We start from the raw sequence: 13,617 nt of genomic DNA, 5'->3' as shown, positions 1-13,617 counted from the left end.
CCAACAAAACCATCAATCGAGGATCCTCCCATATTGGAGTTAAAGCCTTTGCCTTCACACCTCAGGTATGAGTTTCTAAGCCCTTGTTCCACTTTACCTGTTATTCTTTCCTCATGCTTAACTAACGTGCAGGTCGATGCCACCCTTGCGGTGCTTTAAAGGTGGAAGAAAGCAATATGTTGGACATTGGCGTATATTCAGGGTACAAGCCCCACCTTTTTCATACACAAAATCATTTTTGAGGAGGATGCCAAACCCTCCGTGGAACATCAAAGACGATTGAATGAGGCCATGCAAGAGGTAGTAAAGAAAGAGATCATCAAGTGGTTGGATGCCGGGGTAGTTTACCCCATTTCCGATAGTTCGTGGACCTCGCTGGTGCAATGTGTCCCAAAGAAAGGGGGCATGACTGTGATAACAAATGAAAAAAATGAATTGATCCCCACAAGAACGGTCACCGGGTGGAGAGTGTGCATGGATTATAGAAAGCTCAACAAAGTTACGCGGAAAGACAATTTTTCGCTTCCATTTCTTGATCAAATGTTAGATAGGTTAGCTAGACGTGCTTATTATTGCTTCTTGGATGGATATTCCGGATATAACCAGATTCTTATTGCACCCGAAGACCAAGAGAAGACCACCTTCACTTGTCCATATGGCACTTTCACATTCTCGCGGATGCCATTCAGGTTATGTAATGCACCAACAACTTTTCAGCGGTGTATGATGTCCATCTTCACTGATATGGTGGAGGACTTTCTTGAGGTTTTCATGGATGATTTCTCTATCGTGTTGTATTCTTTTAAAAAGTGCGTGGATAACTTGGATAAGGTATTGGCATGTTGTGAAGAAACTAACTTGGTGCTGAATTGGGAGAAGTGTCACTTTATGGTCAAGGAGGGCATTGTCTTCGATCACATGATTTCCAAGAATGGTATTAAGGTTGATAAAGCAAAAATTGAAGTGATATCCAAACTCCCTCCCACTACTTCCATAAAGGGAGTGAGAAGCTTTCTAGGTCATGCAGGGTTTTACCGCCGATTCATCAAGGACTTTTCTAAGGTGGTAAACCCCTTGTGCAAACTCTTGGAGAAAGATGCCAAGTTCCTTTTCAATGAAGATTGTATGAAGGCATTTGAACTAGTCAAGTATAAGTTGACTACCACTCCTATTATCACCGTGCCAAATTAAAGATTACAATTTGAGCTCATGTGTGATGCAAGCGATGTGGCAGTTGGTGCGTTATTGGGGCAATGAATTAATAAGATCCTTCATCCGGTCTACTATGCTAGCAAGATCATGAACGAGGCCCAAGTCAACTATACGGTGACCGAGAAAGAACTCCTAGCCATTGTCTTTGCTATGGAGAAGTTCCGCCCGTACCTAATGGGTACAAAGGTGATTGTTCACATCGACCATGCGACACTTTGTTATTTGATGAGAAAGAAAGACTCTAAGGCAAGGTTGATGTGGTGGGTGCTTCTATTGCAAGAGTTTGATCTAGATAATCAAGACCGCAATAGAAGTGAGAATCAAGTGGCGGACCACTTGTCCAGATTGGAGGAGGAGGGGAGGCCACATGATGGCCTTGAGATCAATGATTCATTTCCTGCGAACAACTCATTTCCATTTCTATGACTGGGATGCCATGGTTTGCCGATGTGGCCAACTATCTTGTGAGTGGCATTGTTCCGAATGAGTTCTCCTCAAACTAAAGGAAGAAGCTCAAACGGGACTGCCTGGACTATTATTGGGATAAGCCATATCTCTTCAAAATTTGCTCTTATGGTATTATCCGGAGATGTGTTCCAGAAGAAGAGGAATTGGGTATTCTTTAATCTTGCAATTTTTTGCCCTATGGTGGTCAACATGGTGGAGCGAGAACTGCCACAAAGGTCCTAAGTTGTGGATTTTATTGGCCTACCTTGTACAAAGACGCTAGCGAGCTCGTTAAACGTTGTGATGAATGTCAAAGGGCCGGTGGGATCTCCAAGAAAAATGAGATGCCTCTCACCACCATCTTGGAGATTGATATTTTTGATGTTTGGGGCATTGATTTTATGGGTCCGTTTGTGAGCTCATGTGGAATCACCTATATATTGGTAGCAGTGGATTACGTTTCCAAATGGGTTGAAGTTGTGGCTTTGCCCAACAATGAAGCTCGGAGTATGTTAGCTTTCTTGAAGAAGAACATATTCACAAGGTTTGGTACTCCAAGGGCCATCATTAGTGATGGAGGCTCATATTTTTGCAACAAAGCCTTTGACACTTTACTTTCCAAGTATGGTGTCACTCACAAGGTGTCAACCTCTTATCACCCCCAGGCAAGTAGACAGGTTGAAGTCTCCAAAAGTTAGATCAAGAGTATTCTATCCAAGACTGTCAATGCAAATCAGACTGATTTGTCAAGGAAACTTGACGATGCTCTTTGGGCCTATAGAACAGCTTACAAGACTCCAATTGGTATGTCTTCGTATTTGTTGGTGTTTGGGAAAGCATGTCACCTTCCGGTGGAATTAGAGCATAAGGCCATGTGGGCATTGAAGAAATTGATCGTTGAGTGGGATGTAGCTGGCAATCTTCGGGTGGAGAAATTGAATGAACTTGATGAGTTCCAGTCCATGCTTACACCAGTTCGTCCTTGTATAAGGACAAGATGAAGTACCTATATGATAAGTATATCAGGAACAAAGAATTCAAAGAAGGTGACCTTGTTCTTTTATTCAACTCTCGGTTACAGATGTTTTCGGGAAAGCTTAAGTCAAAGTGGAGTGGTCCTTTTGAAGTGGTACATGTGACTCCTTTTGGTGCTATTGATTTGAAAAATAAGAATGGTGAGATCTTTAGAGTCAATGGGCACCGGGTGAAGCACTACCTTGGTAAGGTTGATGATGGCCACGTTGTGGCATTGCTCCATTTCAAATGAATGATGGTAACATGCGTCGTGCCGCGACATTAAATCGGGCGCTTTTTGGTAGGCAACCCATGTGTTTTTCTTTCTTTTGATTTTCTTGTTAGATTAGGCATTGTTTTAGACCAACTGGTTGTGAAGTGTATGCAGGAATTGGGTGTGCAGTGCAGAAAATGGACAAGACAAAAATTGGCCAAGTGGTGAAATTGTACAGATCGCGCTAGAATTATGCGTCCTCACAAGCCCTTCACGGCCTCACAATTCTGTGTGTGGTCCCACAGCTGAAAGATGTAAAATGACAACTCTCTGAAGTTTGACCTAACAAAATCCCTTAAGGATTCGCGGCCGCGATCAAAATTTTGGGGACCATATAGATTGTGCGGCCGCAACCATTTTTACGCGGACCGCACCACTGAATCAGCTGCTGAGTTAGAAAAGGTAAAGAGTGTGGACATGGTCGAGTATAAATAAGACTTTTTGAGACAATTCACACTTTACACACTTTGACCTCTCAAGCACAGTGCACTCTTTGTTGTTTTCAATATCATCCCATATTCATCAATTGTTGATTTCCTACTACATTTCATTACTGGTATGTTAATTTCAATGAATTAATTTCATCTTTTTCTTTTCTTTTCTCTTTGTTGTAGTTTTCTTTTTATCTAGGATTAAATTCATGCCAAAAATGTCAAATTGATGCTTAAATCTTGTTTAAAAGCATGCATAATGGGGGCTGGGGCTAGTAGCTTTTATTGTTTAATTGCCACAAATCATGCCTAATTAGTGAAAACCCTAGTATTAATCGTACTTCAGTGCCACTCTGATTTGAATTTCGCGGCTGCACATATTTTTGTGCGGTCCGCGCTAGAGTATGTGGCCGCCATACAAAATTCTACGGTCCGCAATACCCTAGGTTGAAGGCACTTATCATTGCTAAGTTTAAACGACCGCACTCAATTTTGTGCGATCTGCAGTTGGTTTTCATGGCCGGACTCAATTTTGTGCGGTCCGCACAATTAAGCTTCAGAGACCCAACAAATCGATTATGCGGCCGCACTCAATTTTGTGCGGTCCGCGACGAGTTTTCGTGGCCGCACTCAAAAGTATGCGGTCCGCGCTGAGGTAACTTCAGAGAACCAATAGTCTGAACCTGGGATTTTCGCGGCCGTGCTTATTTTTATGCGGTCCGTGATGGGCAGTCTACGGCCGCACTCATTTTTGTATGGTCCGCGATGGGCAGTCCGCGGCCGCACTCAATTTTGTGCTGTCCGCGCTGCCCTGTTCTGAGAAGTAGTGTCTTTCTTTCCAACTATAATTCAATAACCCATGTTGAACCCCAATTGTAACTGACTTTCACTACTTGTTTGTTGCAGACATTGGTGCATTCATGCAGTCGAGGTGATACTTCCAAAGGGAGGGCAGAATCCTCCCGAGGCCGGGGTAGAGGAAAACCTAACATGCCACTATCAGTCCAGAAAGTCTTGGGCAAAAAGACTACTCTCAGTAGACCACCTCCGGAATCCTCAGACACTAGTGAATACCTCCCATCCGGGGAAATGTCTGAGGGGAATTCTGTACAACTACAATCGGGGGCACAATCACAACAATTCCCCGATAGACTCCGTTTAGTCGATGAACCTACCTCCTCCTCTAGTTCTTTTAATGGCTCTAAGGGAGGTAGTCAGGCATCTGAACCATCTTCCCCACCTGCTACAACACCTGCCACGACAACTACCCCAATCATTTTAGATGATGATGATAAGGTTCCGGATGACGGAAGAGGGGGTGACACAGTTGTGGGAGGCCTGGCTAGATCAAGAAAGCCAGAGGTGTGGTCTGATAGATTTGTAAGTGAGAAGGCGTATGGAAAATTTCGGGAATGGTGGCCCCAAAGGTCGCTCACTCTTGAGCGACAATTCATAACCAAAGACCTAATCCAGCACAATCCGAATGTACTAAAGCAATTTACGGAGAGAAAAGGATGGAAATGGTTCACCTGCTGGATGCATGATGCAAATGAATACCTTGTCAAGGAATTTTAGGCCAATGTTGCCCACATCAAAAAGGATACAAAGGTAACGAAGGTCCGAAACTTGAAAATCCGGTTTGTTGGCCACGCACTGAACACATATATAGGGTTTGAGGATGTCGAGGCAGTGCAATACCTGGAGAAGCTAGCCTTGGATGATGCAGTTCGCCCATGCCTAGCTGAGATACTTTCTATTCCTGGGACAACAACTGCATGGCTCACAACAGGAGTTCAAATTGTCAGAGCCACCCTTAACGTTAAAGCAAAAGGGTGGGCAACATTCGTGTGCAGCTGTCTTGACCCGTGCCAGCATGAGAATGTCCTTCCACTCCCCCGGGCAGTATTGGTAGCTTCCATCATGACAAGCTATCCTATTAATGTAAGAAACTTGATGTCCTACAACATCTCCAATGCAGTCCAGAAAGAAGAAAGATCGTATCCCTACCCCAACTTCCTCACAGAGTATTTCCAAGACCAAGGGGTAGAGCCGAGACATTTTGATGTGGAGGTGAAGACTAAAAAGCCTTTCTCATAGTACCACCTCTAGGTTGCGGACAACCCTAAGTTCAAGGGTAAATCCACTACCTCCACTGGCCAGCCTGAAGAGCCAGGGGTAGTGGCCACCGGGTTAGTTGCCGAGCCCTCTACAACAGCCGGTACTTCTGCCGGAGAAGCTGTCATGCCTCCTCCTTCCTCTAGACCATCCCTCTCAGTGCCACTGGCAGTGCCCACATCTTCTACCTACCCTCAGACTACACTGCGGGTTTCATAGACACTATCCAGTCTCAACAACTGGATGCAGGCAGCTACCATAAAGCTGACTGTCATATCTAGTGCAGTGGCAGCACAGTCTTCAGCCCCATCAGAGCTTCAGGTACCTCCATTAGTGGAGGACTCTTTGAAAAAGATTCTGGACAACCAGAAGAAGATCCGGGAGACTCTTGATACACATGGGAGGATTATCAAGGATTTGGGGAACCAGATGAAGAAGATGTGGAAGCCTCAGGCATCTAAGGAGTCGGTAGAGAAGTTTAACAAAGAGGTTGAGAAGATTGCTTCTACTGGTGATATTCCACTGGACGTGCTCATGGAGGAGACATTCCCAGCAGCACATGCAGTAGTGCCCGAGGCATCAGAGGCAGCATCTGGCCAGTCTGAGGAGCCGGCTACCACTACACACACTGCTGCGGAGCTGATTCAGATGCTCAACAACCCCATAGTCCCCCAGTCCTCGACTCTGTTCTCTTTAACAATCCAGCAGCTTGAGAGGTGAGGTATTGAATTGCAAATCCAAGTTCCGTGCCAATAAGTCTAGAACTTGCCCTGAATGTTTGTCTAGGCGAAATTCTAAGTGTAGCTCGACTTGAGAAATGATTTTAGGCTCTCCTTGATCCAATTTGAAACTTGAAAGCTTCCGTAGCCTACCAATGTAATATCCCTAGTCAACCCCTTTGAGCTGAAGCCGTTTTTCATTCAATAGCCATGTTATAAGTCTTTATCCGTTTTATAATGACCCTCTCTTGGCACCCGATCTTTCCTTAGCATTCTTGATACAATTGGCAAAATCATAAGTTTGGGGGATTGACGAGGAATGTGAAAGTGATAAAAGGTACAAAAAAAGAGAAATTGAAGAAAAGGGAAGGCAAGGAAAAGGAAGAAAGGCCAAAAAGAAATATGCCAAAAAGAAAGTGAATAAAGTAGAAAGTTGAAGGGATTCAAAGAAAGCAAGGATGAAAAGCATGGAGTTATTAGAAAAGGAGAAAAATGATTGTCATGAGCAAGAAAGAGTGACATTACGTCTCTCTAGTTCCCCTAAGGAAGAAGAAAATGACTCAAAGAGTCAAGGAAGTATGAGCCAAAAAGAGGAAATGGAGTGCTTAAGGAAAGATAAAACTATCATATGCCGATAAGTCCTACCTTGATCCAAAAACCTTCATTACGTTCCCGCAAAAGCCCTATATGATTTCAAGTTGAGTGAGCTTACATTAGTGGTTATTTACATAAGGGGCGAGCTTATGGTACTTAGAGCAGGACTTGTGACATTCTTTTGAGAAAGAAGAGCACACTTTTTCACAATCCTTGTTTTGAGTGTTACATTCTAAAGTGAGATTTGCTCATGGAGATTAGAGGAGGAGGAGTTTGGGTTCCACAATGACCTACGTGATAGAGCGAGCTTCCTTGGTGAATTAAGTCAACTCTTGATGCTCTAGTGTTACATTAGAACTATGGTACTCAAATGGTCAAAACATGGTGTTGTTGATAATTCATTTGTGTTGAGGTTAATTGTTAGTCCCAATAGATGCATGATTGATTCACCTTAGGCCAACTGAAATATTATTTTTTCTAGTGGAGGTTGGAATTAACTCATTTGCTTGAGGACAAGCAAAAGATTAAGTTTGGGGGAGTTGATAAGTAGGGATTTTAACCTATTATTTTCTCTCTTTTACTTGTGTTTTAGGCCAAAAATGCTTGAAGGTATTCCCGGAAACTAATGAAATATACTTGCTTGCAGGAATTGTTCAAAATGAGCCAAAGGAATCAAAATCAACTCACAAAGGAGTCAAAAGTTAAACAAGAACCAAGCCTGGGCAAAGAGGTCTGAAGCGCGGACCGCACAAATATTGTGCGGCCGCAAAAGCTATGACGCGACCGCGATCAAAATTATGCGGTCTGCAAGAGGGAGATCCAAGAGTGTTATTTACGGTTAATTGATGAGCGCGGATCGCACCAGAAATGTGCGACCATGAAAGTCCCTGGCGGTCGCAATTAAAATTACGTGGACCGCGATGACCGAGATTCAGAGAGCTGACAACTTGAGCAAAAGAGAGAAGCGTGGACCGCACCAGAATTATGCAGTCGCGGAAGTCCTTTGTGCAGCCGCGATCGAAATTATGCGGTCCGCAAGATGAAGAATCAGAAAGTTAATTTCAAGCCAAACTCAAGAACGCGAACCGCATCACTTTTATGCGGCCATATAATCTAGGGCGTGGCTGCTCTTAGAATTACGCGGTCCGTAAAAGTTCAGCTCAACCCAGATCCAAAAGAGAAGAAGGCGGCCCGCATCAGAATTATGCGGCTGCACTCAGAATTACGCGGCCGCACAACCTCCACATGGGTATTATTGTCAGATATTTTATATTTTCAACTTAGTATAAATAGAACTTTTTGTCATTTTTAGGGTATGTCAGGGTTATGTAATGTTTTGTATGAGCACCTGTGATGGCTGGTTTTACTGTTTTTGGAAATATTTGTACTAGATTCACTTCTTAACATTAGATTTTCATTCCATAAATTAATATTATGGATTTTATCTTCATTTCATATTTAATTTCTATTATTTCCATGAGTAGCTAAACCCATAGCTAGGGTTGTGACCCAACCCTAGTGTGGGTATTTAATGGTTATTTGATTTTAGGCCTTGAATGTGATTGGGGTAGTGATATTTAGCCTAGTTATTGCTAGAACTCAAGCATTAATGGTTGCAAACCTTTATTCATGCCTTTATGACTTAGTCTCTACTTGAGAAAGAGGGACTAAGTCTAGGAAAACTAGGCTTAACAAGGAATTAGGGTGAAATCAAGAAATTGATTGCACTAATTAAAGGGTTAAACCTAGAGATAGTAATGCCCAAATTGAGCTATATCACTTGATTTGCATGAATACCCATTTGGACTTGAAACAACCAAATTGGAAAAAATCACTCAAACTTCCGAGAGGTATAGAGTGAGTACCCGGGTGTGATAGCTATATTATAATCCCAACTAATGAAGCTTGCCCTAGATTTTGCTACCCGCTAAATATCCACCTAGGTAGAAATCACTACCCTAGTCTCTTTAAACATTTGAAAAAAACAGCCAAAAATATTGTCCTTAGTTTCAATTATTATAATCTTTAGAGTAAAGTTAGAAGTAGAAATCAAACCCAAACTTGTGGAAATGTAACTAGATTCAAAACTTGTAATTAACTTAGATATACACCTAATCCCACATTCTAACTCTTTGTGGAATCGATCCCGACCTTTGTTCGATTTATTATTGCATCGATCGCCTCGCTACTTAATTATGGTGTGGGTTTGGGTGCAATCAGCGGGGTATTACCGTCACTTTGTATAGGGATTCTAATCTATTGCAACACCTATGACCAGGCTGACCAAGAAGGGTGCTCCGTTCAGGTGGACAGACGAATGTGAGAGATTTCAGAAGCTCAAGACAACTTTGACTACAGCCCCAGTATTGGTATTGCCTACAGGTTCGGGGTCTTATACTGTATATTGTGATGCATCGCGGATTGGTCTCAGCACGATGTTGATGTAGGACGATAGGGTGATTGCCTACGCATCCAGACAACTGAAGGTGCATGAAAAGAACTATCATATCCACGACCTTGAGTTAGCAGCTATTGTTCATGTCTTGAAAGGTTGGCGGCATTATTTTTACGGTGTTCCTTGTGAGATTTACACTGATCACCGGAGTTGGCAGCATCTGTTCAAGCAGAAGGATCTTAATTTGTGTTAGAGGAGGTAGTTGGAGATGCTTAGGGATTATGATATCACCATTTTGTACCACCCCGGGAAAGCCAATGTGGTAGACGATGCTTTGAGTCACTGGGTAGAGAGTTTGGGGAGCTTAGCATATCTACCAGCAACAGAGAGGCCCATGGCGATGGATGTTCAGGCCTTATCCAGCCAGTTTCTGAGATTGGATATTTCTGAGCCGAGTCGAGTATTGGCTAGTGTGGTCTCTCGGTCTTCCCTTTATGATCGTTTCAGGGAGCGTCAATATGATGACCCCCATCTAGTTCTCCTTAGGGACACGATCCAGCACCGTGATGCTAAGGGGGTCACTATTGGAGATGATGGTGCATCGAGGATGCATGGCAGGCTATGTGTGCCCAATGTAGATGGTTTGCGCGAGTTGATTCTTTAGGAGGCTCACAACTCGCGATACTCCATTCATCCGGGTGCCGCGAAGATGTATTAGGACCTGAGGTAGCATTATTGGTGGAGGAGGATGAAGAAGGCCATAGTAGAGTATGTGGCTATATGTCTAAATTGCCATCATGTGAAGTATGAGCATCATCGATCGGGTGGGTTGCTTTAGAAGATAGAGATTCCAGAGTGGAAATGGGAGCGGATCACTATGGACTTCGTTGTTGGTCTCCCATGGACTCAGCGGAAGTTTGATGCAGTTTGGGTGATTATGGACAGGCTGACCAAGTCAGCTCATTTCATTCCTGTGATGACTACCTATTCTTCCGAGCAGTTGGCTCGAATTTATATCTGCGAGATTGTCAGGCTTCATGGCGTACCGGTATCTATCATCTCTGACTGGGGTACACAGTTTACATCATGATTTTGGAGAGCCGTACAGTAGGAGTTGGGTACTAGAGTGGAGTTGAGCACAACATTTCACCCTCAGACGGACGGATAGTCTAAGCGCACTATTCAGATACTTGAGGATATGCTCCGTGCTTATGTGATAGATTTTGGGGGTGCTTGGGACCAGTTCTTGCCACTTGCGGATTTTTCTTACAATAATAGTTATCAATACAATATTCAGATGGTGTAGTATGAGGCTCTGTATAGTAGGCGGTGTCGGTCCCTAGTGGGTTGGTTCGAGCCAGGCGAGGCTAGGTTATTGGGTACGGACTTGGTCCAGGATGCCTTGGAAAAGGTTAAGGTGATTCAAGATAGACTTCGCACAGCCCAGTCCAGACAGAAGAGTAAAATAAACCGAAAGGTTTGCGATGTTGCATTTATGGTTGGAGAGCGGATCTTGTTCCGGGTTTCGCCTATGAAGGGCGTTATGAGGTTTGGAAAAAAGGGAAAGATGAGCCCAAGGTTCATTGGTCCTTTTGAGGTGTTGCGACGTATTGGGTTGGTTGCTTCTGAGCTTTCCTTACCTCCCAGCCTAGCAGGAGTTCATCCGGTATTTCATGTTTCGATGCTCCGGAAGTATCACGGTGATCTGGCTCATGTATTGGATTTTAGCTTAGTCCAGTTGGACAAGGATCTATCTTATGTTGAGGAGCCAATGGCTATTTTAGACAAGCAGGTCAGAAAGCCAAGGTCAAAGAACATTGCTTCTGTGAAAGTTCAGTGGAGGGGGCAGCCGGTCGAGGAGGCGACTTGGGAGACCGAGCAGTATATGCGCAACCGTTATCCTCATCTTTTCACTACTTCAGGTATGTCTATATGCTCGTTCGAGGACGAACGATTATTTTTCGAGGGGGAGGATGTAATGACCCGACCAGTTATTTTGAGAGTAATAGTCCCGATCTCCTATTTACTGTTTCCCCCCGGACCTTTTTATGCTTAGGTGACTTGCCGGGAGGTTTTATTTTTGGTTTCGGAGTATTTTGGGACACTTAGTCCCTAAATAGAGGTTTAAGCCTTAGGATTTGGACCGTAGTCGGAATTATTTGAAGATGACTCCGGAATGGAATTCTGTCGGTTCTGTAAGCTCGTTAGGTGATTTTGGGTTTAGGGGCGTGTCTGGATTGTGTTTTGGAGGTTCGTAGCTTATTTAGGCTTGAAATGGCGAAAGTCGAATTTTTGGAGATTTTGACCGGTAGTGGACTTTTTGATATCGGAGTCGGATTCTGATTCCGGAAGTTGGAGTAGGTCCGTAATGTTGAATATGACTTGTGTGCAAAATGTGGGGTCAATCGGACATGGTTTGGTTTATTTCGGCATCGGTTGTCGAATTTGGAAGTTTCAAGTTCTTTAAATTTGAATCAGAGGATGATTTGTGATTTAGCATTATTTGACGTGGTTTGAGGGCTCGATTAAGTTCATGTGGTATTTTAGGATTGGTTGGTATGTTTGGTTGAGGTCCATGGGGCCTCGGGTGAGTTTCGGGTGGTTAACGGACTTGGAATGGAAGTTGAGAAATTTCTAAAGTTTGGTCTTTTGCTGGTATGATCACACTTGCGAGGGTATTAGCCGCAGGTGTGAGGCCGAATGTGCGGTTGGTTGAGCGTAGGTGCAGAAGGGGTGGAGATCAGCAGAGGTCGCAGGTGCGACGGTTTCTTCGCACCTGCGATAGCGTAGATGCGGACCAGCCAAGGTTAGTCATTTTCGCAGGTGCGCCCACATTTTTCGCACCAGCGGGCGCTCAGGTGCGAGCCCAGGCTCCGCAGGTGCGGAAATGCCTGGGAAATGTTTAAAACCGAAGGGCTTTGTGATTTTTCTCATTTTGGACTTTGCAAACTCGGTTTAGGGCGATTTTTGAGAGCATTTGCGAGGCATTTCTTGAGGTAAGTCCCTTGTGCTTATTTTTTATCGATAATCTCACTTCCCCATTTAATTTTCCACCTCGTTAGTATGTATTTAAGGTAGAATTTGGGAGTTTGAGGCTAGGGATTTTGAATGTTTGATTGGTAGATTTGAAGGACCATTTGGTGTCGGATTTTAGTAAATTTGATATGGTTATACTCATGAGTGACTGAGCATTCGGATTTTGTGACTTTTACCCGATTCCGAGACGTGGGCCCGAGTAAACATTTTAGGGCGAATTTCGAAATTTTTATTAAAGTATTGATTTCATTAATTAGATGAGTCTATCATGGTTGTATTTATGATATGTAATTACTTTTGGCAAGATTTGGGCCATTCGGAACCGGATATTCGTGGAAAATGCATTTTGACCGATTGATTGACCTTGGTTCGAGGTAAGTGGCTTTCCTAATCTTGGGGAGGGGGGGGAGGGGGGGAGAACTCCCCGTAGGATTTGTACTGATTTGATATATGAGCGTCGTGTACGTGAGGTGACGAGTACGTACATATGCTAATTGTGTAAAAACCCGATTTGTCTACTAAGTAATAACCTGATATCTATCTTATTTGAGTTTCATCAGCATGTATAGTATCCTGCTAGATTAGAATAACATGCCTACTTGCATTAACTGTTTACTTGAACCACGTGCAGCATGTTTAGTAAATTTACCTGTCTTTCCTTAACTGGTACTTAGGTTGAACTGTAGGATTTCGTGTCGTAACTATTGAATTCTATTGTTTCGCTGTATATTTACTTTGGGACTGCGGAACGGTGTTTCGGGAGATTCCCATGTACTGCATATTTACTTTGGGACTACAGAACAGTATTTCGGGAGATTCTCCTGTACTGCATATTTACTTTGGGACTACGAAACACTATTCCGGGAGATCCCCCTGTACTGTATATTTACTTTGGACTACGGAACGGTATTTCGGGAGATCCCCCTGTCTTGCATATTTACTTTAGGACTACGAAATGGTATTTCGGGAGATCTCCATGTACATTTATGTTTGGGACTACGAGACGGTATCTCGTGAGATCCCTTGTTGTATTCTGTGTACTGAGCTATTACCTTCTATGAATTCTTTCTTGTTAAATTTCAGTCTTTATTTTTTTGCGATATTTCATTCTTGCCTTGCCTTATTATTAATTATACCAGTAGGGTCCTGACCTGACCTCGTCACTACTTGACCGAGGTTAGGCTTGGAACTTACTGGGTACCGATTGTGGTATACCCATGCTACTCTTCTGCACATGTTTGTCGTGTGCATATCCAGGTGCTCCTTATCAGCCGCACTATCAGTGAGCCAGGCCAGCTTTGGAGACTTCAAGGTATATTTTCCACGTCTGCAGACCTCGAAATCCCCTTCTATTCTTCCCCATGTTCATTATCTTCTGTA

Source organism: Nicotiana tabacum, chromosome 9 (genome assembly GCF_000715075.1).
Source record: "Nicotiana tabacum cultivar K326 chromosome 9, ASM71507v2, whole genome shotgun sequence".
Lineage (NCBI taxonomy): Eukaryota > Viridiplantae > Streptophyta > Magnoliopsida > Solanales > Solanaceae > Nicotiana > Nicotiana tabacum.
This window is presented reverse-complemented; position numbering follows the sequence as displayed.